The sequence below is a fragment of the Cibotium barometz genome, chromosome 43, assembly GCF_041138505.1.
Source record: "Cibotium barometz isolate CiBa-2024 chromosome 43, ASM4113850v1, whole genome shotgun sequence".
Lineage (NCBI taxonomy): Eukaryota > Viridiplantae > Streptophyta > Polypodiopsida > Cyatheales > Cibotiaceae > Cibotium > Cibotium barometz.
In genome coordinates this window covers 15,838,566-15,859,828 of record NC_141088.1, presented here as the reverse complement: position 1 = coordinate 15,859,828, position 21,263 = coordinate 15,838,566, and positions in this window count along the sequence as shown.

Below are 21,263 nucleotides of genomic sequence, written 5' to 3'. Positions count from 1 at the left end.
TGATTAAACACATTAATCTTAAAAAATGATATAAATAAAAGGTGCATCCAAAATAAAATATTCGAGAAATATTCTTGAAAAAATAATGGACATCCCCATAGAGGTTATGACTAACATTTCCTCTAGGCTTGGGGTTACAATTAACCTCAATTGTGTGGATGGTATGAGTGGATGAGATTTTGGTAAGAATGGAAGAACTTTTCTGACATCCATTTAGCATCTTCGATATAATGATTCTTGAAAGTCACAAGACACTTAACATTATTATATGTGTGTGTAGTGATGGTCTCATGGTCAATGAGATAGACTCAAACACAAGATGTTCTTCTTCATTTACTAGTTCAGGAAGTTCTTCTAATATAGGATGAGAAGGTAGAGGTCCTTTAAAAGGTCTCAAAAAACTAATGTGAAAAAGAATTATGAATATGTCAATTAGAGGGTAGCTGAACTTATATGCATTATCATTTATTAAATCTAGGAGCTAATTTTACCCCACAGGCTTGGTTTCCACAAACTTAAGTCTCCTTTATGTAAAATAGGTTTATACATACCTGGATGATCGAAAATATTCTCATGTTCGAAATTACCCTCTTGCACAAGAGAGAAGACGTCATCCTCATAATTAACTTGTGTAGAAAAAGATGTCGAAGAAGCGCGTATAGTGGAGAATCTTGATGCTGAATTTGCTTGAAGCCTCGCGCTTGAGCTATACCTCCTTTTGAAAACTTTGATGGTATGAAATTTTAAGCTTTTATGGCTTTTTAAGGCTTGGCTAAGATAAGGTTTTAAGTCTTATAAAAGTTGAAAAGCTGTTATTATAGGTCTTTATTGATTTAATAAGCTTTTGGTGTAGCTAAGGTCTATATGCCTTATAGAAGGTGAGAAAGCTTTGGGATGTGGAGTTTGAAAGCTCGGGCAAAATAGTGAAAAGAGAGAAAGAGAATAATCGACGCAAATGCGAAGCGAGAGAAGAGAAATATATAAAGCTTTCGAAGCTTTCAAGTTTAAGCTTTGAGGGTTTTTTTAAAAATATTAAGCTTTGAATACTTAAGCTTTTTGTTTTAGCTTAGTAAAATCCTATGAGAAAAGTGATGGCCGGCAAAAAGAAAACGATAGCAAATTATTAGCACAACCAACGAAGAGAGAGAGGGGAAAAAAATAGCCGACGAATTAGCGCAATCATTGAAGAAAAAAGAGAGAGAAAAGGTATGGTCCTTGATGGGGCAATAGCACACGAAGAAACAAATCAAAAAAAATTGATTAAAGAAAACAATGATTTAAAAAAAGGTCACTCCTTGCCGTTAAATCTGACAAAATCCCAAACTTGAAACTTTTGCAAATCTGAAGATAGATGAATGATGCTTAATTCTTAGTGAATCCGTCCATGTCTTTTGATCTTGGAGAAGTTGAGGGAATAAATAGATGGTTTTATAGCTCGAGTGGCTTTGGAAGATGTGGTGAAGATGAAGTTTTGTCCAACGGTTAAAACTCTTTTACTATTGTTTAGTGGTCCCCAAAAACATGTGAATTAACCTTTTCACTTCACATGTCCTTTTGACAGTGTCTCACCCCTTTATGCCTCTTCTCGTGTTATTATTCCTTCCTTTGTTGAAGCCTTAATATTTGCAAAAAATAAATTCATTGGCCTTCTTTGCTCTAAACAATTGTGTAAATTTTTCTTTTGAATTTTTCTCAAAAATTCTTCTCCTTGGGTGATCCCCAAATATTTGATACCACTGTTAGACTCTTTATGACACTTGGAGAAGAAATCTATTTCTTAACATAAAAATTAAAGCAAACCATAGAATGGGAATAAATTAAAAGCAATAACCATACATAAACAAAATAAAATAAACAAGAGAGCTTGAAAATAAGAAAGAGATAACTGTCGACACAAGATTGGGTTAAATCTCCCATGGATGAGTGTGGCACATCGTACTGCTCATCCATATTTATATGTATTAAAAGCTTGCTTTTCAAAAAGATAACTCCAAAAACAAAGCATAAATGCTTTTGAGTTTTTGAGCATAAAAGCTCTTTCAAAAATATTGCAAGCTACAAATATAAAGTTTTGGGCCTACCAAAATTATAAATATACTAATTGGTAGGTATAAAGGTTTAAGGCCTTAACCTTCCATAAATATTAATGCCAAAATATAAAACCATAATAGGTGTTCACATGTCTTGCTAAATATCTCATTGTGGTCCAACAAATGTTTCACATGCGATTAATAAATAATCCACCGCTTAATCATCACCTAATTCAAAATAATATTAGTCAGTGCACAAAGTTGATTACACACATTAAGCCTAACTATATTATATGAGTGCACACACCTAATTAAACACGTTAATCCTAAAAAATAATACTATATCATACTAGTGCACATAGCTCATTAAACACATTAATCCTATAAAATGATATATATAAAAGGCAAATCCAAAATAAAATATTACATAAATATTCTCGATAAAATAATGGGTGTCACTATAGAGGTTATAACTAATACTGCATGAGAAAGAAAGATGGTATTAAACATCTACAAAAGACCCAATGGGTCTAGAATGCCCAAAACAAGCATGATGATTGTCAAGCCAACTCTTGATAGAAAGTGTGCAAACTATATACAATGGACCTCCAATCAATGTTAAAGAAATTATTTTTTTCAAAGCCTCACATGAATCCTTTTTGTCACCGTGGATTGAAGAGAAAATTGTAATTTTGAACAAGCATTTGCTTTGCACTTTAATCGATTATAACTGAATCTTAAATTTTGAACAAGCATTTGCTTTGCACTTTCATCGATTATAACTGAATCTTAAATTTTTTAAGGATGAAATTTTCTTTCCCCCATATATTTGAGAAGGATTTTTTGAAGATTGAACAAGTTCTAAGCTAAGCTAAAACCTATCTTTTCTCGGACCTTGCTTTGAATGGACCTCCAAGTTCCTCAATTTTTCCTTGCCTTTATCAACTCTTGCTTAAAGAAATCATGTTTGCCTTATTTAACAAACTTTCTAAGAATGCCTAACACAATTTTCAAATGTTGAGCGCATTATCCTACTACACACATGGATGTTATCTAAAAAAGACACACTTTCTTGATTTTTCTTGACATTAATGGTAATATCATGCCCCAAGTATGTCATTACTTGATTAAATAAATCACATTTTTCCTCTTTAGAAAACATTTTTAAGAATTCTTAACAATCCTTAGATGTTAAGAATGTTGTCCTACTACACACAAGGATATTCTCTAAAATGGCTATCACAAACTTTCCTAACATGTGGGTGAAAACTTTCATTCATCATTTATTGAAAAAGTTGATGGTGCAATCGTGAGTCCGAGTAGCAACTCTAAGAACTCATAACACACATAATTAGTCCTAAAACTAGTCTTAAAGACATCACCCTCAATTATCATAATCATATGATACTTGAGATCAATCTTCATGAAGTATTACACTCCACAAAGTTGATCAATAAAGTCATCCATCCTTGGCAAAGGATATTTATTATTAATTTTTATCTTATTAATCAATATACATCCTCTTGGTCTTGTGCACCTCAAGGAAATTTACTAGGCCTCACATGCCCCATCTAGAGGTACTCCTAAAGCAACCTCATCCTCCTTTGATTGACTTAAACTATAGGATTTCCTTATAAACACTAGTTATAAACACTAGTTATGCCCCAGTAGTTAGGTAATAGCTCAAACTTATGGTTTACACCTCTTTTTGGAGGTAAACCATGTGGTAGCTCCTTTGGAAACACATCTGAATACTCAGACAAAATCTCTTGTGAAAGAGTCATCCCTTAGGAGTATCTACAATCCAAAGGTCAACACCTTTCATTCGAGCGAAATCCATGACACCATGAGAACTCAAGCTAGCTTGCTAGTCCCAAACAACTAATTTCTTATGAATAATCAGATCACTCTTTTCTCCCTTCTCTAAAGCCAAATCCATAACTTTATTAATAGTTGATACATGTGTAATGTCAACATCAGGTGAGAAAGCAGCTAGCATAGATTGAACTGCTTGAATTAAGGAAGAATCAAATCACTCTTTTCTCCCTTCCCTAAAGCCAAATCCATGAATTTATTAGCAATTGATACATGTGTAATGTTAACATCAGGGTGTGAAAGCAACTAGCATAGATAAAACTAATTGAATTAAGAAACACTTTATAATTGTTAATAGAAGAAGCATAAAAATCATCACAACATTGCACTTAATTCTTAAGAATATAATAAATCACATCACATTATTTATTATGAAGCATTTGAATAGTTTCTAACATCACATTTATTTATTATGAAGCATTTGAATAGTTTCTAAAGCAAAACATACACAATTGTCATAATGAGAAATAATTCGATGCTTAATAAAATAAGACTTTATTCATTGGACTAGGAAGCTCTTCAATCAATGTAAAATCCCTCCCATTATATACAAAAGTGATTACATGATGGATATAATCGGAGACATTGGAGCTCTTGTGGAAAAACCACTCTTTGCCTAATAAAACATCTAACCTATCCAAGTGCATGATAAGAAAAGATAGCTCCTCCTTGAATCTTTGACTTAAGTTGAGGAACTTTTCTTTGACTTAAGTTGAGGAACTTTTCTTTACCAGCATTGGATCACACCATGCACCATATTTACAATGTATCGGTGGTCAATTTTCTTTGCCCACAACACTGGGTCATACTATGTGCCATATTTCATGTATCAATGGGTCAATTTTCTTTACCCACAACATTGGGTCATACCATGCACCATATTTACAATGTATCACTTTGATGCCATTGGGATATGTAATCTTTGGATGATGACAGAAACATCAATGAAATTATGCTTCTTAAATAAAACATCAATGAGGAAATAAAACATGCATATTGGATTCTATAACTTCCACTTGGATTAAATCATGTGGGATCAAACACTCTCATGTTAAAATGATAATTCTCACAATAATTATCATTTAATGAATAAACATTAAAAGAGGAAATAAGTGGATTACTTGGAACTATTCCAGACTGTATCAAATGTATCTAGATCTTCTATGGTTGCATTGCTTTTTGAATTACTTTGCCACCACCACCACTAAAAGATGCTTCTTGTTAAAAGGAAAGTTGTATGCAAAATGGCCACATCTATGGCACTCGAAACACTCCCCTTTATGGGTTATAAGGGTCATAGAAGCATGATCTAATCGAGGTTTAAGAGGCTTTGATATAGGTTTCTCATACATAGAGACTTGCTTGCTAGGTCTCTAGGTTGCTATTTTTGGTGCAATAGTTTCTCTTTCCTTTTTTATTCTTTTTCTTTCATTCACTTCATTGATCAGCAGAGGGACCCATGGTGTTTTTCAAGAAATTGTCATTGTATCATCATAGATATGTGTGAAGTGTAATATGTCCTCAAAGGAATTTATCATACCATCACACTTCATTTTGGTAATCACCTACCACCATGGCCTAATTAGATACTATTGGGATATGACCACCCATGCCTTGTTCTATGGTAGTGGGTCTATGGACCATTTGGTCTCCTAATATAGATTCCCCTTTTTTGTCAGTTAAAATTAGAGACTATTGGGATATGACCACCCATGCCTTGTTCTATGGTAGTGGGTCTATGGACCATTTGGTCTCCTAATATAGATTCCCCTTTTTTGTCAGTTAAAATTAAAAAAATAGTATTAGTTTATGTAAAAACCATCTTGTTAAACCCAAGATAGTTTCAAAACAAATTAAGCTTTAATCTCTCCTTTTATTTTTCAAACTATGTGGATTTATAGGAAATTTTTCCAAAAACATCGCCACTCCACCATGTCCCAAAAATCTCAAAATTTAAGTAAATTCTAAGTGCGAGATTCATGGTATAAATGTTAGAGTGGAGACAAAGGTAACAACACACACATGAATGCAGCAAGCAGAGATAGTGAGAATCACGACACTCAAAGTAGAGACACACATAAGTGGAGGCAAAGGTAGCAACACACACAAGCAAAGATAGAAAGAATCAACACTCAAAAGTTGATTGATGAGAATAAGTGACGTACAAGTGAAGTGACATGATAAGGCCACTTATACACTCACTCATAAGAGTGTGTACACATGCTCGGGGGAAAAAACCTCATAAGGAGGGAAAAAGTACATCGGCCCATTATTAGCCTATATCCATACATCACTACTATAAATCCCCCTTGTAGCGATGATGTGAAGATGTAGAGGGATCATGTGGCTGATCAATCCTTGAATGGCAAATAAGCCCAAAGCTTTGTGAAAAGCTTCAGACTTCTCTCATGAGAGAGCCTTCATGAATATATCTTCTTGTGTGTAGAGACATAAGCTAGGATAATCTATCCTGCAAAGAGCCTCTCCTTGACATAATGATAATCCACATCAATGTACTTTGTGTGAGCATGAAATAATGGGTTCCTCTTGCCACAACGGCCACTGCATATTGGATGCTGTTAGTGAAAATGGAGATAGGGGACTATCGTGTCATAACGCCAAGATCTACAAAAGGTACCAAAAGGCATCTAAGCATACATACTCCACAATCATTGTAAAAGTTATCGTGTATGTCATCTCCATAGCAAGAAGAAGTGGCCATTGTTGGCTACTTCTTACTGAGCTATGATATACATGAATCACCAAGATATAAGAAAAAGCCACTAAAGTCACTATATGGATACTCACATGTCATAACATCAAGCCCAATCGTAGACATTAAAAGTATGCATGTAAATATCACCCCCCTTAGCATAGAATAGCCTAATGGATTGAGTGCCCTATATGTATTGGAATACTAGCCTTAGCAACCTGCCAATGCTTACTTATGGGAGTATGTATAAACTTGGTCAAGTGGGAGATCCCAAACTAAATGTCTAGCCTCATATTGCATAAATAGATGAGGCACCCTGATAAAGTGATACTTCAAATGGTTCACTTGCATCATCATAGAGAGACTGAGCCTAGCACTTGTCTCTATTACTAATGTAGCAATAGGTTTAAAGTCTTCATACCAAACTGTGTAAATAGTCTATATATGTACTTTGACTATACTATCACAATCATGCTGCATAAATTATATGCCCAAATAATAATGTAATGATCCCAAATCTTTCATCTCAAATGACACATGTAATTTAGCCTTAAAGGTTGAAATCTTCTTTGTGTGTTAGGGCTTGTGAGTGATGAACAACATGTCATCAATGTATAAAATGATGACTAAAAAATAATTCTTACTCCTCAATACATAAAGGATACTCTATGACCAAAAAACAATACACAGAGGATACTCTCAATGGACTATTATAAAAACCATTTTCAACCAAGTATACATTTATCTTCTCATACTGGTCGTACTTTGAGAGTCTGCTTAACACCATATAGAGCCTTTCTTATCCTACATACATTAGACTCTTGTCCCTTTTAAACAAAACCACGAGGCTGAGATACATAAAAATCCTCATGCAAATCACCATTGAAGAAGGTATTCTTGATATCTAACTCATCTACATTTCCATCCGTGATGCACTACCTAATGTAATAATACACCCGATTATAGTCATACAAGATGTGGGGGCAAAGTTCTCATCATAATCTATGTATTTTTCTTGAGCATAATCCTTTTCTCACAAGCCTTACCTTATAGTCAACGTTCCAATGAGCTTTATGATTAAGCTTATAAAAACACACTTCATACTAATGGCCTTTTTATCTCACAAGGCAAATCTGCCAAATACCAAGTGTCATTTTTTCGGATTGTTGATCGTTGTACTCATCCTACATGGCCTATATATCCAATGATCATTTTCCTATACTTCCGTAAAGGAAATAGATTTCTCTTTTAGTGGCAATGAGAGCATGATCATTTTCCTTTGCTTTCTCAAAGGAAACAGGTTCCTCTGGCAATGAGAGCATGATCCACAAAATAATAAGATGCACGATGAGAACTTGCATGTATCCTGGTAGGTAAAGGAGTAAATAATTTACTATCTTGCAATGATGACTACACCAACCATTTTGGCTAATTTTTTATCTCACAATGTCTACGCCAACCATTTTGGCTAATTTGTTATCTTGCAATATCTCGACCAACCATTTTGGCTAATTTGTTACCTCGTAATGTCTACACTAACCTTTTGGCCTACTTTTGGACACCTATATATGGAATCCCTTTCCTCATCCATAGTTGCCTCATCAATATGCTGATATGTGGGTTAAAATTGGGCGTGAATTTTAGCCAATGTGGAGTTAATTTGTAGCACTTTGTTGAGAATTTATTTTCTCCACATATGGCTATCCAACATTGTAAAAAGGTAGGAGTGTATCAAAGATATCATGTGTGTATGTGTTTTTCCATTTTGTGTATAAAAGTATGGGCTGAATTGAGTTCAACAAAGACAACTCTCTTCACCAAAATCCTCCTTGGTCAGATGGTAGAGTCTATACCCTTTAATTTTTGAGTTGTATCCCATAAACATTCATTTTCAACCTTATCATTACATTAGTGCTCAAGCACAAGAGCATAAGCAAGACAACCAAAAACACACAAATGAGCCACATAGTCCAAGCTTCATAAGGGGTAATTGTTTGTAAGGTCTTGTGGGGCATCTTTAGCACACATAACTATTGCAGGAATGATGACCATTACTGCATCTTGCCCAAAACTCAACAAATATGACCACTAGGCCTTCCTTTTTAGCAATGGCAGAGACTAACATCAATTTATTTTTAATACATGATGGCATGAATAAGACTTCTGAGCGAGTGATTGTCCACCATTTATAGTAGTGAGAACAACCTTACCAACACCTTTCACTAGATATGAGGAGTTGTTTACACATGTAACTAAACTCAAGGGAGGAAAACAAATCACCATGAGAAGTAATGTGCTCCATTATCAAAATGCTAGACATGATGATCTATCACTAACATGTATACATCATGGATAGAAGGGCTATAACTATAGTTCATAATGAATTCCCAATCATCATATGTGCATAGCTCGTTGACTCTTTCTTTTTGGCTAGCAATGAGATGAATTCCTGATATCCCACACACATACTAGTTTAGTTTTACCCAGATTGCTCTTCTTGCAGGAGCACTGTACCCAACTCATCAAATGTAAGGACATTGAGTTTACCCTTCATTATAAGCCTAAGTGTGGATGCAAAAACTTGGTATGAATCTAGTATAGCTATGAGAACAATAGACACTAATGAACTCTTTGGATAGGCCTCATCAATACATGTAAGTTGCTCCTTGAGATCTTTAATCCTTCTAAGGAACTACTTGAGAAAGTTTAATAGGGGCCTCAAGATTTGGTAACTCTGACACCATCTCTTGCCTTTTAAGGTGCAACAAACTACCATAAAATTCAAGTGACTAAAGTAGGATTGCCATAGCTCGGCATCGCTCATAGATGTGTGGCAGTAACTGAATAAGCATTATGTGATAATCTCTCATACTTGTCTAACCTGTAAAGTCCATGGCTTAAAGTATTGGATATACCATAGTGATGTCTCCACCATCACTCAGGCCATGAACTATGCACAATGTCACATCAATAGATCTGACCATTAGGCCTACCATAGCAATGGTAAATCTTGGCATAAACAAGACTTTTAAGATAATGATTATCTCACCATTTATAGTAATGAGCACAACCTTACCAATAACTCCTTTCACTATATATGAGGAGTTAGTCTTCTGACTTGGGTGCCTCACCCCTGAACCCTAGACACTATCGCCAAGATGATTGCTCTCTGATGATCAAGCTCCATGTTTAGTCGAGCCCTACGTAGCTGTATGGCTCACCCTAACCCTCCTTGAAACACATCCAACAAGAGATTACATGGTGAATCGCAGCTGTCTTCTAATGGCCGAGCTCGTAACCCTTGATGTCTCCAAGCTCTATAACTCCTTGAGAAGCAATTCCATTGCATCTCCCACCACGAGCGTTGTCACACCACTGCGTTATGCTTCATGTACTCGTCCCTCCTCTTACCTCACATCACTCATGCACACTCACTAACATGCATTAGAGAGAGATATTAGCAAGAGGATTAGCAAGAGCAAGACTCTATTGCACAATGGGAGAGTCCTTTGTATTATGAGAGATTTTCACTTATATACATGGCCATAAGTGTTCACACTCACTTAAACTGTGGCCGTTTGGGCACTTTAGGCTCATAAGAGGCCTAATGCTATTACAATGACTACTCTCATAATATATCCATGAAGTATAATACTTGGAACTTCATCCTAACTTACTACCACATGCTCTTGAAGCAGGCATCGCCACCATAAGTATTTCGTCGTACCATTACGGACGCCCATCCAAGTTGTAGATTTAAACACCATTGCTTCATATCTTGAATGTATGACCTTTTGATGTATCTACCTTGACTCCTTGATATAAGATAAAGGTAGTAGATCTTGTTAACCCTAAGAATGGGTTAACATTACACCCTTCCTGATGACGATCACGTCCAAGTGATTGCGTTGAAGACCTTTGTGTGGGGAGAATTGGTAAGTTGATAGCTTTTGATAATGTTGAGTGATGTTCAATGGTCCTTGTTTCTCTAGAGGGAATAAGAAAGGCTAGTTAGTAAATGAAAAGATTAGAGGTTAGCGAAAATTTCTAATGGGGTGGAGGGGTTAGGATATTTGCGAATGATTGCATTTTTATATTTTTGTGAGCCCTTTTTTTGTTAATGATTGCATTTTAAAATATTTTTGTGAGCCCTTTTTCTCTAGAAGGAATAAGAAAGGCTAGTTAGTAAATGAAAAGGTTAGAGGTTAGCAAAAATTTCTAATGGGGTGGAGGGGTTGGGTATTTGCGAATGATTGCATTTTTATATTTTTGTGAGCCCTTTTTTTGTTAATATTTTTTCTCACTTTGTTTTTTTTCGGCAAACATAAATAGAGTAACATGTGATTTTTGTTAATGGGGAAACTACAAGATGTTAATAATTGGGGAGAAAAGAAGAAGGATTCAGAGGAACGTAAACAAAATCATCAAAAGAAGATTGTGATTCTTAGTTCCTCATTCGATTCATTGAAGAGACATTCATCATTTGAATAAATTGACCTTCGATGAAGTCCCTTTTCGTGGCAGGATTCTTGGCAAATGTTGTTGAGTGTAGGACTTATTCCTGCATGCTTCTTCCCATGTGATTGCTTTTATGTATATTTAAGTGCTCTATGAAGTAGAGATACATGAAGTACATTAAATGAGTCAAATGGACTCTTATTGAGCTATTGTTGTTGAAGTAGCCAGAATTACGTCAACTTAGAGGCTTAGATAGATATCTTTACGAGGGATTATATATCATTGTGTTGTGAAGACTCTAGCTTCGTTTGGAGAGGTTTGTAATTTGAAGAAAAATTCCATGCGATGGGTTGTACCATTGACCACGCTTTCGCCCACCATGGCCCCCCATCCAAAGATGTACTTGGAAACTTGTCAATGATAAGGCCTTGGTGCAAATGTCCTCCGCTACATGAGTATGGATAGTACTCATGGAGCATCTGCTGCATTAACTTAGTTAAAGGAATAGTAAGCTATAACCTTAACAAAAATGTATTGGCTAGTGAAGAGCGTTGGGAGTTGCTTGTGATATTCTACCATTTTTAGGTATTCCATATGTGTGACTCCCTTGTGTTTGTGTCCTTTTTTTTTGTCAACTTGCGACGAGCAACAGGTTCTTGTGGCTACCCTCCTTTTTGAGAGAATAGGTTCTTAAGTCTGCCACGTAGCTTCTGCATTCATGTTTCTCATCTAGAGGGGTGAAAAGAGCATTGTGAGTTTATCTTTGATGCGCTCATAAGTCTCCATTGTAGACGTGGGAATTGAATCTTGAATTTGTGGATCAAGTGTTGTCGAGGCGGTAGGCATAGCTATTGGTTGGTTGCCATTGGGTTTGAATGAATACACAAGCTCTTGTGTAGGTGCTGAATGCATGAGAGGGGGTGAGCGATTTGCTTGGTATTGTTTGGTTTTCCATTCTTGTCGAATCTTGGGGAAGCTATTGGTCGGTGGTGAGGCTGTCTTCACCTTGTTTGATTTTGGCAACCTTATGAGATGAGATTACCATCATAGTATCCTTGTTGTGTTGAAACACATGCACAAGCACCCATATTTGATGATGAACATTATATGTTGGTGGTTGATGCTTTTGGTGTTGAGGTTTCTATCTTTGTGGAGGCTTAGGGGACTGTTTGATATGCTTTGGGAAACCAAGCTTTGGTATTACCTTGGTAGTATCCTTGTGCTTGTAGTAATCTTTTTGGTACCCACACTTATTGAGATTTTGGAGTTCTTTGAGGAACTCGCACATAGGCTTTTGTAGACAATGTTGTGGAGTACTTTTATTTTTCATTGGCCTCTGAATGCTACGTTGAGGAAGAGGGTTTGATGATCGAGGCACCTAAATTGGATTGGTGCCTTCGTAGTAGCCTTGAGCTACAAGTAACTGCTTTTCAACCCACATTTTGACACCATTAAGATATCTTGATCTTGGCTGTCTTGGTGGAGTTTTCTTTGTGGATGAAGTGAAAGGTTTTGGTCCCTCCTTGACGTTGATTGGCGCTGAGGTTATGGGTTTGAGACTCATGGGTGTTGTTGATGTGATGAGGCTAGAGTCTCTTATGGAGTGGCTATCGATGACGAGGCTTTTGAGCATGCAACCTTCTCCTGTGGTGAGGGTGGTGGTTGAAGAGGTGTGGGACTCGGGTCTTCTCCCTGTGATTTTCTTTTTAGAGGTAGATGGCTGCGCTTGGGGAACTTCTTTAGGAATAGATGTGAATTGAGAGGTTGTGGCATTTGACTTTGTTGGTGAGGATGGAGTTGAGGGGATAGATGCTTTATCAGAGTCGATCATTGATGTGCAGATGGTAGGTCATTGTGTAGAGTGGCTTCCGTGGAAGAGGCTTGTAACTTTTTGCATTTAGCATCATAGAAATCCATTAGGATTGGATTTTCTTCCGTGTCTAGTGTGGTATTGTCAACTTTGTGTTGTTGACCATCATGATGACCCTGTCACACTAGGTAAAGCAAAAAGGTGCTTGGGTAGCAATAGTCCATTTATACCCTAATATCAATTCTTCTTCCAACACATACTCAACCACAAAAAACTTGCAAGTAAGGGTATTAGTCCATTTATACCCTAATATCAATTCTTCTTCCAACACATACTCAACCACAAAAAACTTGCAAGTAAGGGTATTAGTTTCAATATATATTGTATGTTTAAAGTACCCCAAACATGGCATGAACAAGTCTTGTGTAAATGGAATTATTTCAGGATGAGCTGTAAGTATTGGTTAACCTAACAAATCCCATAACTCGAGGGTCATCAGAGTCTGCTCTCGTGTTGGATAAAGCTGTGCTTGAATTGTGGTGTGTCTAGTGGAAAGTTCTAATCCAACCATAATTCTTGGGATATTCTTAGTAAGATATGTTGGAAGTTCTAGCTTCTCCAAGGTCTCTTCGTCTCGTAATAGCAATTTCACAATGCTTGTAGGAGTGTTCAAGGTGACTGTTTATATGGATTTATCAATTGAATACAACGAGTCACTTACCCAAATTCCACCTAGGATGACATCATACTCAAGAGGATCTGGGGTAACATGGAATTTAAATTTCACATTTCCACCAATTGTTTGAGTAGCATAGTTAAAGTAACCAGAAACTTCAATGTTTTGTCCATTGGCACCTCTTGTTTGCAAGACCATTGTCTTTAGGGATGATTTTAGGTTGTCCCCCCAATGACACCCAAGTGTCTATTGTCATGATGTTATGACTAACTCGAGGGTCAATCAACACACGTTTGCACTTAACATCATTGCTTGTAGGTAAATCCAACCATATCATGATAGAATCTTCAAGAGGAACCATGGATGCTTCAGTTTTTGTTTCAGCTTTAGATCCCATTTTCGGTTTCATATTTCCATTCACTTTCATCCTCTTTTTGGCTCTCAGCTTTTTCAATAATACTCAATGTGTACAAATGGCACACTCAGTCCTCTGATAATTCTAACTGACGTCTGTTTGGAAACTTGTGAATCCTCATAGTCCTGTTCTATGGAGCTCTTTATGTCTTGGTATAACTCATGTTTAGCCTTTAAAGGTGTAAGTGCTAATGCTATGCTGGCTTCAGAAGAGCACTCTTCCAAATGAGGAATTAAGAGATTGCTTTAATTTTGTAAGGGAGTCATCAAATGCCTCACGTGCTTTTTCAACTGCATCATTCGTGCAATCTACCTCTAATGACTCTTCTTGGCTTATTGAGTTTGTTTCTGTAGGGAGTGTGTCTTCCTCTTGGAAGGGGAAGCGATACTCCTCTGGTTCTTGTATTTTGGTTGCTTTTTTAAGATTGGCATTATGAGGTTCAATCACAATCGACGATCCTGTATGACACTCAACAATGCTAAGCATGCTCTTTTGAGGTTTCTTTTTGCGTTCCACATATGTCATGTGATCATGATTTTCAGTTTGGGGTGGTTGGGCGGGTTCTAGTTTCTTGATTGGTCTATGAGGTGCACCTAGTGACGAATCAGGACTTGTTTCATCCTCACTAAGTGACGTACTAGAACTTGTATAATATTCTGACTTTCCTTGGATCATTAGGTTTTTATTAGGTTTGCCCATACGACAAGAACAAACTTTCTTTCAGGTTTGTATCTTGTGTCGTGCATGTGGCTATTATGGTTTGTGTGGTAGCCTTTGAGGTGGATGCTTCTACATCATGTGTAGCTTTTTGCTTTATTGGGGTTAGGTCCTTGAGTGACATGCTCTTTTCCCTTGTCCTTTATTTCAACCTTGGTTTCGATAGTTTGTTGCGCCTACCAAAGCAGTCGGTGCCTTGTTGTGTTTGATGTTCTCGTGTTGCTGTGGAGACAAATGTCACTCACTCACTCTCTCTCTCTCTCTCTCTCTCTCTCTCTCTCTCTCTCTCTCTCTCTCTCTCTCTCTCTCTCTCTCTCTCTCTCTCTCTCTCTCTTACGCGCACCGTTACAAATAGAATAAAAAATGTTTCATAATTAATATTCATAAGTCACACATGTGTACATCACACGTGTCAGTTATTACTATCACACGTGGACAAATGTTAGTGTCTCTCTCTCTCTCTCTCTCTCTCTCTCTCTCTCTCTCATGTGGACCCTTACAAATAGATTTAAAAATGTGTTATTTTTAATTTTGATAACTCACACGTGTGAATGGTCAACATCCCACGAACTCACACGTATGAGTTATTCAAACCTCACACTACTATATTAACGGTTCTCGTTTTTGAGAGAGAGAGAGAGAGAGAGAGAGAGAGAGAGAGAGAGAGAGAGAGAGAGAGAGAGAGAGAGAGAGAGAGAGAGAGAGAGAGAGAGAGAGAGAGAGAGAATCCACTCCCACGTAAGCAGGCAACAATGAAAACAGGTAAGTTTGCTTGCTCTCTCTCTCTCTCTCTCTCTCTCTCTCTCTCTCTCACACACACACACACACACACACACACACTCAAACACACAGACATGCATGCACACACACACACACACATCACTCACACACACACATATATAACACAGTACACCCACAAAGAGAGAGAGAGAGAGAGAGAGAGAGAGAGAGAGAGCAAGCAAACTTACATGTTTCCATTGTTGCCTGCTTACGTGGGAGTGGATTCTCTCTCGAACAAGCAAACTTACATGTTTCCATTGTTGCCTGCTTACGTGGGAGTGGATTCTCTCTCTCTCTCTCTCTCTCTCTCTCTCTCTCTCACACACACACACACACACACACACACACTCAAACATATAGACATGCATGCACACACACACACACACACACACACACACATACAACACAGACACACACATACAATACACCCACAAAGAGAGAGAGAGAGAGAGAGAGAGAGAGAGAGAGAGAGAGAGAGAGAGAGAGAGAGAGAGAGAGAGAGAGAGAGAGAGAGAGAGGTTTGTGCAGTTTGGCACGCGATATGGCGCTTGTTGCAAGAGGAATGGAAGTGCGCTATTGCGCCAAACCACACAAATATAGATAGAGGGGTCGCTCGGTTCTAATTCATACCAGTGTTTTATTGATCAGAACAAAGAAGGCTTAAGCGGGGAGCCATGACGTTGGATGCAAAATTTAGTGCCTGCAGGGAGGAGCGACGTGTGGATGAAGGCTTAAGCGGGGAGCCATGACGTTGGATGCAAAATTTAGTGCCTGCAGGGAGGAGCGACGTGTGGATGAAGGCACCAAAGTTGTTGAGGATCACAAAGAAAAGGTCTATTGACTTCACTATTGTGAACGACCCTGAGGAGGTTATGGCACGGATAGAGGAGCCACAGCTTGTGAGAGGACAAACTGAGGATCAAGGATTTCCAACTGTGGAGCCGAGAGAATCCAGTTCCCACCTTTACTTTGTTAAGCAGCATAATGATGAGGAACCCTATTCAAAAGACTAGGATATGGGGGTAGATGAAGATGAACAGGAGAAAGTCGGTGTTCTCAGTCTGGTGTCCCTTTCCAAACAACCTGCTCGTCGTCGCCAGAGGCCCTCTATTAAGAGGGACTTCAATTTCTCAACGGAGGAGAAAGGGCCAACTAGTGACACATTGATGTAGAACTGGAAGAAGAAGAAGCAGCAAGTTCTTAGCACATACATGAAGGACAAGGAGGAAATTGTTGAGAGCAATGATATAATTGATAAGAGACTTTTCAATTTTGTTAACGCTGGATCTGCTGATGACTTTCACATAATTGTTGAGATGTTTAACAAGCCTTTGCCAGTAGAGTCAATTTTGGACGAGCATGCAGAGTACCTGTCAAAACAAAGGGATGGTTTCAAAAAAGCAGTATCCAAAGGAAGGCTGGATCAAGCTTATGTGCACTTGCTGGATTGTGCACCAAGCAAGAAGGAAAATAATTTTTTATACAAGAAGTACCAGTAACTCCCATCTTCCTACAAGCCTACTTGGTGTACCATGCACATGAGTTGCTACAGGCTACTATATGAGCCATTGGGATTCCTCTGCTACTTGCATTGCCTTTATGAAGAGCTTCCTAAAAGGGGTGAAAAACTGCTCTATGAAGGTACTATTGAAGATGAGATTCCCTAAGAAGATGAGTTGCCTTCTCAAGAGGTAGAAGTTGAGGAAGAGATACAGTTAGTACAGGAGGAAGAGGAGGCCAAGTCTATGGATATTGTTGCTCGTAAGACGTGTATCATACAGAGAGACCTTTGGATGTAGATCTCTATAAAGTGGACCAGTGTGGTCTAATATTGCCAATACTACCAAAATTCATTGTGGATAATAAACGTTATGTACTCTTACCTGACATTCAGAATATTTTCAATCTTAGGGAAGATTTTGCTCTATGTGCTATTGCCAAATTTCAGGAAGGGAGCAGTGGTTTTGTCTCAAAAGATGACAGTGATGACTTAGCATTGGAGGAGAATTGCAATAGTAAAGAGTGTCTCAGCATATGTTTGAGCAAAGCAAAGAAGTTCAAAGATAATGGCTTTGTGCCAGACGATAGGACCTTCATGAAGCTTTAGGCCAAATATGGCTATGATAAGTTGAATGACTCCACAGAGGAGTGGATGAACAGAGTAGGAGAAGATAGCAAAAGTTCTATTAACCTTTGGCAAGACCAACTATTTGTGACAGATGAGACTGAGGTTCTCTTTCTCTCTCTCTCTCCTCTCTCTCTCTCTCTCTCTCTCTGTGTGTGTGTGTCTATGTGTGTGTGTGTGTGTGTGTGTGTGTGTGTGTGTGTGTGTGTGTGTGTGTGTGTGTGTGAAGTTCTAAGTGATATATAGATTTATGTTTCCTTAATTATTTTGTTTTGCAAAGTACATTTGAAGTCAATGACGAATTCTTGCAATAGTGGCATAAAAAGGAGTACTGTGGCCGCAGCTCTCTCTTACTACCTACCCAAATTATCTAAGGCAAAGATGATAATCTACCACAATGCCATGAGCTAGGAAGGGAGAGTTGCAAATTTTTTATTCAAGACATTGTCCCTGTTTCTAGGTGGAACAATTATTCCTAAAAGTTATGAGAAGATTATTTTGATAGAGAAGTCCACTTCCTTAGAAATTTTTGGATGCTACCTTGGTTATGCCAGCACCCGAAGGGTTACTTTCATACCTATGTCGCAGTAGCATTGTCTCTAGGTATAGAGAACCACAGAAACTCGAAGAGTATGGCAAACACCATTTGCTAAGGTATAAACAAAAGCCAGAACCACAGGAATTACAAAAGTCATTAGAATGGAAAGATACATTGTAAAAGACTTATGTGTTACATCTATCTGTCCAACGATGATTAACAAAAATCTTTGTTTCTCTCCATTTGTTTTGTGCTTGTATGGCATTTGAGTTTTTAAATGCTTTGGAATGCTTCAATCTCTTCCTTTCCATATCTTTGAGTGTCTGCATAGCAGTTTGGATGACCTCAAGGTTTCTTTTTTGTGTAGTTGTTGCAGTATCCTTCTATAGAACCATTGGAACACTTCTTGTAGGCTATTTGCCTTACTTTTTCCACCACCATGTTGTGTGTGCCTGAAATATTCGTTTCAAGCCATATAGTGTGATTTCTCAAGCTCTTGTGTGTTCAAAATGCTAGGATCTCCATACTTATTGATAAAGTAAGGCATGTGGTTGTAGAGAATATGCTGCATAAGAAAACATACAATGTATGTTGTATCGAGGGCTAGGAAACAAGAGTAAGTTAGAAACATACCATGTAGTGTGTAATGTTGGTGTCAGTCCAAGTAGCTATGAATTCTTGTAAGTTGTCTTGAAAGCTCTTTTTGTCTTGCTAGGAGTAGTTGACTTTCTCACACATTTGGAACAGAGTATCAATTGAATGCCAAACATCTACTTTGACATTCCTTGAAGCACCTTCATGGTTTTTCACTGCATTATGCAGCTTTTTCCACTGTTGGTATTCGATTCTACTTGTATAGGTGTTGTATATTGCTGACTATGCATTGGCCTCTTTTTTGCAATTAAATAAGCACTTGAGAGTCTTCAAGTCACCCACAAGATTCCATTGAACTTGAAAGTCCCCCCTTTTCTCTACATGGAGCATCATGGTTGCAATCATCTGTTCTTTGATGAGATTGGGGATATGTGTATGATGAAATACCCAAAACAAGGATTCATGGTCCTCTTTCTTGACGTCAAATGAACCTAGCCACCAGATGCTTGTCTACGATTGCATGCTAAAATACTTTGGATCATCCCTACTGCAATTATAAAGAGCCCTATTCATAAGTGTTATTGAGACCCTTTCCATCTTTTTCTCCTCGATAATCTTGCACTCATCAAGCTTGATGACAAATTGAATTATACCTCCTGTCTCCTCAAATGTAATATCATAGAACTCCACCATTCTCTTTTGCAAGAGCTCCAAGTCCATGAATATATTGTTGTGTTCATTGTAGAATATGTTGCCACCTTCTCCCTTAAACTCTCCTACAATGTGGTATGAGTGACCAACATAGTGAAGCTGTTCTATGTTTAATTCCTCCCTATGTCTCCAATCTTTTGTGGTGTTAGAAGTAGCTTTGCTTTATTGCCTTTGGCCTCAAGGACTGATGACACTAACTTATGGATGGCACTATAACCCTTAGGATTGACTCCACTTGAATCTATGGCGGATTAAATATCTACCCAGTCGAAACTATATTGTTGGTTACAAATTCATCCACTATATCTCGTTAAACCACCTTGAACTTCTTCTCCTTTATCATTTCTCTTGCCATTCTTAATGTTACTAATGATTTCAGTTGCTTTGGTGGATTAAGATTGGGATTGATATTCTCTTTATTAGGATGTATGACTACCCTACAAATACAACACTACTCATTACTAACATAGAGAACATGTAAATCACAAAGCAGCCAAAATAATATTGACTTCTAGCATAAAAGACATGTGAATGGGTATGCATTGAGTGCAATCTTACCTTATATCTTGGATTCTCTTCTTCAGGCCTCCAGAATCGGGCCTCAAGTTCTCGACATTTTTTAGCTTTCTTCTCCGTATGTGTGGTCCAATGCTTGTGTCTTTTTCTCTATATTTGCAGAGGTCACTTCTTAGTTTCTTGATTTGACACTCTTGTTCTTCTCCAATCTAACTTTCTATGTCTTGCATTCAGCAAACAAGCCAAGAAGCTCAGTTGTTGCTAAATGTTGTGAATAATGCCTCTCTCTTTTTTGCATGTAAGAAATTGACTTGCAATATCCTAGTAAGCCTTTGGCGCCATCACCTGCAAAACGCAAGAGAGTTGTGGGATTTGAAAAGGGAGGATGTAAAGCAGTAGGGGGGTCAATAGGATAGATGGAGCCATCACACCAAAGATCTATTTGTTGCTTCCCCGACAACCTCGTATGATCTTTAACATCTGATGAGAGCAATAGTTGACCACTTCTGCGTTTTTGAATGGGCGCATACTCACTATCTAGATCAATGTGCAGATGGTACTTTCTCTTAATAGAATGAGTATGTACATGGTTATTCTCCATTGGAGTGTTCTAGAAATGAGTAAGTTGGATATGAGACAATACATGATTAGACTCTTCAATAGAATGAGTGTGTACATGGTTATTCTCCATTGAAGTGTTCTAGAAATGAGTAAATTGGATATGAGACAGAGTGAAATAATATGACTTGCTATGGTGAGAGAAGGCTTGCATTTGTCTTTTGAAATTAGAGATGAAGGTTCTCATTCCCTCCAAACTGTCTTCCGTGCAATAACATCCTCCTGAACTAACTTTATTCTTGCAGTTTTGAATGTATCATTTCAAAGAAGGTTCCAACGAACTTTATGACGGCTGCCTAACGAGAAGATTTACCTCTCTGGCTTAGAGACTATAATTTTATGGCTTTTATGTTGTCTTTATTTTAACATTTCAAGATTTTTTCTAGAGAGAGAAAATAAGAATCGATAATTTTCTTACAAGGCCCTACAAATGACCTCCAAAATGTCCTAATGACTCCCCTAAATTAAGCAGACGGGTAGCTCAACGTGCCAACGTTAGCTTATCGCATTGGGCATAATTTCATTATTCATTTCTCTTCAAGAGCCGAGTAGGGGGTCTGAAACCACGTAAGTGCCAGGTCTCTTGACCAGATACCGACACTTTTTACGATTCTGCTAGGGATTGATATACCAGGGGGAAGGGGAGTAGGAAGGAAGAGATAAGTTCTAAGGTCAATCCTACATTGT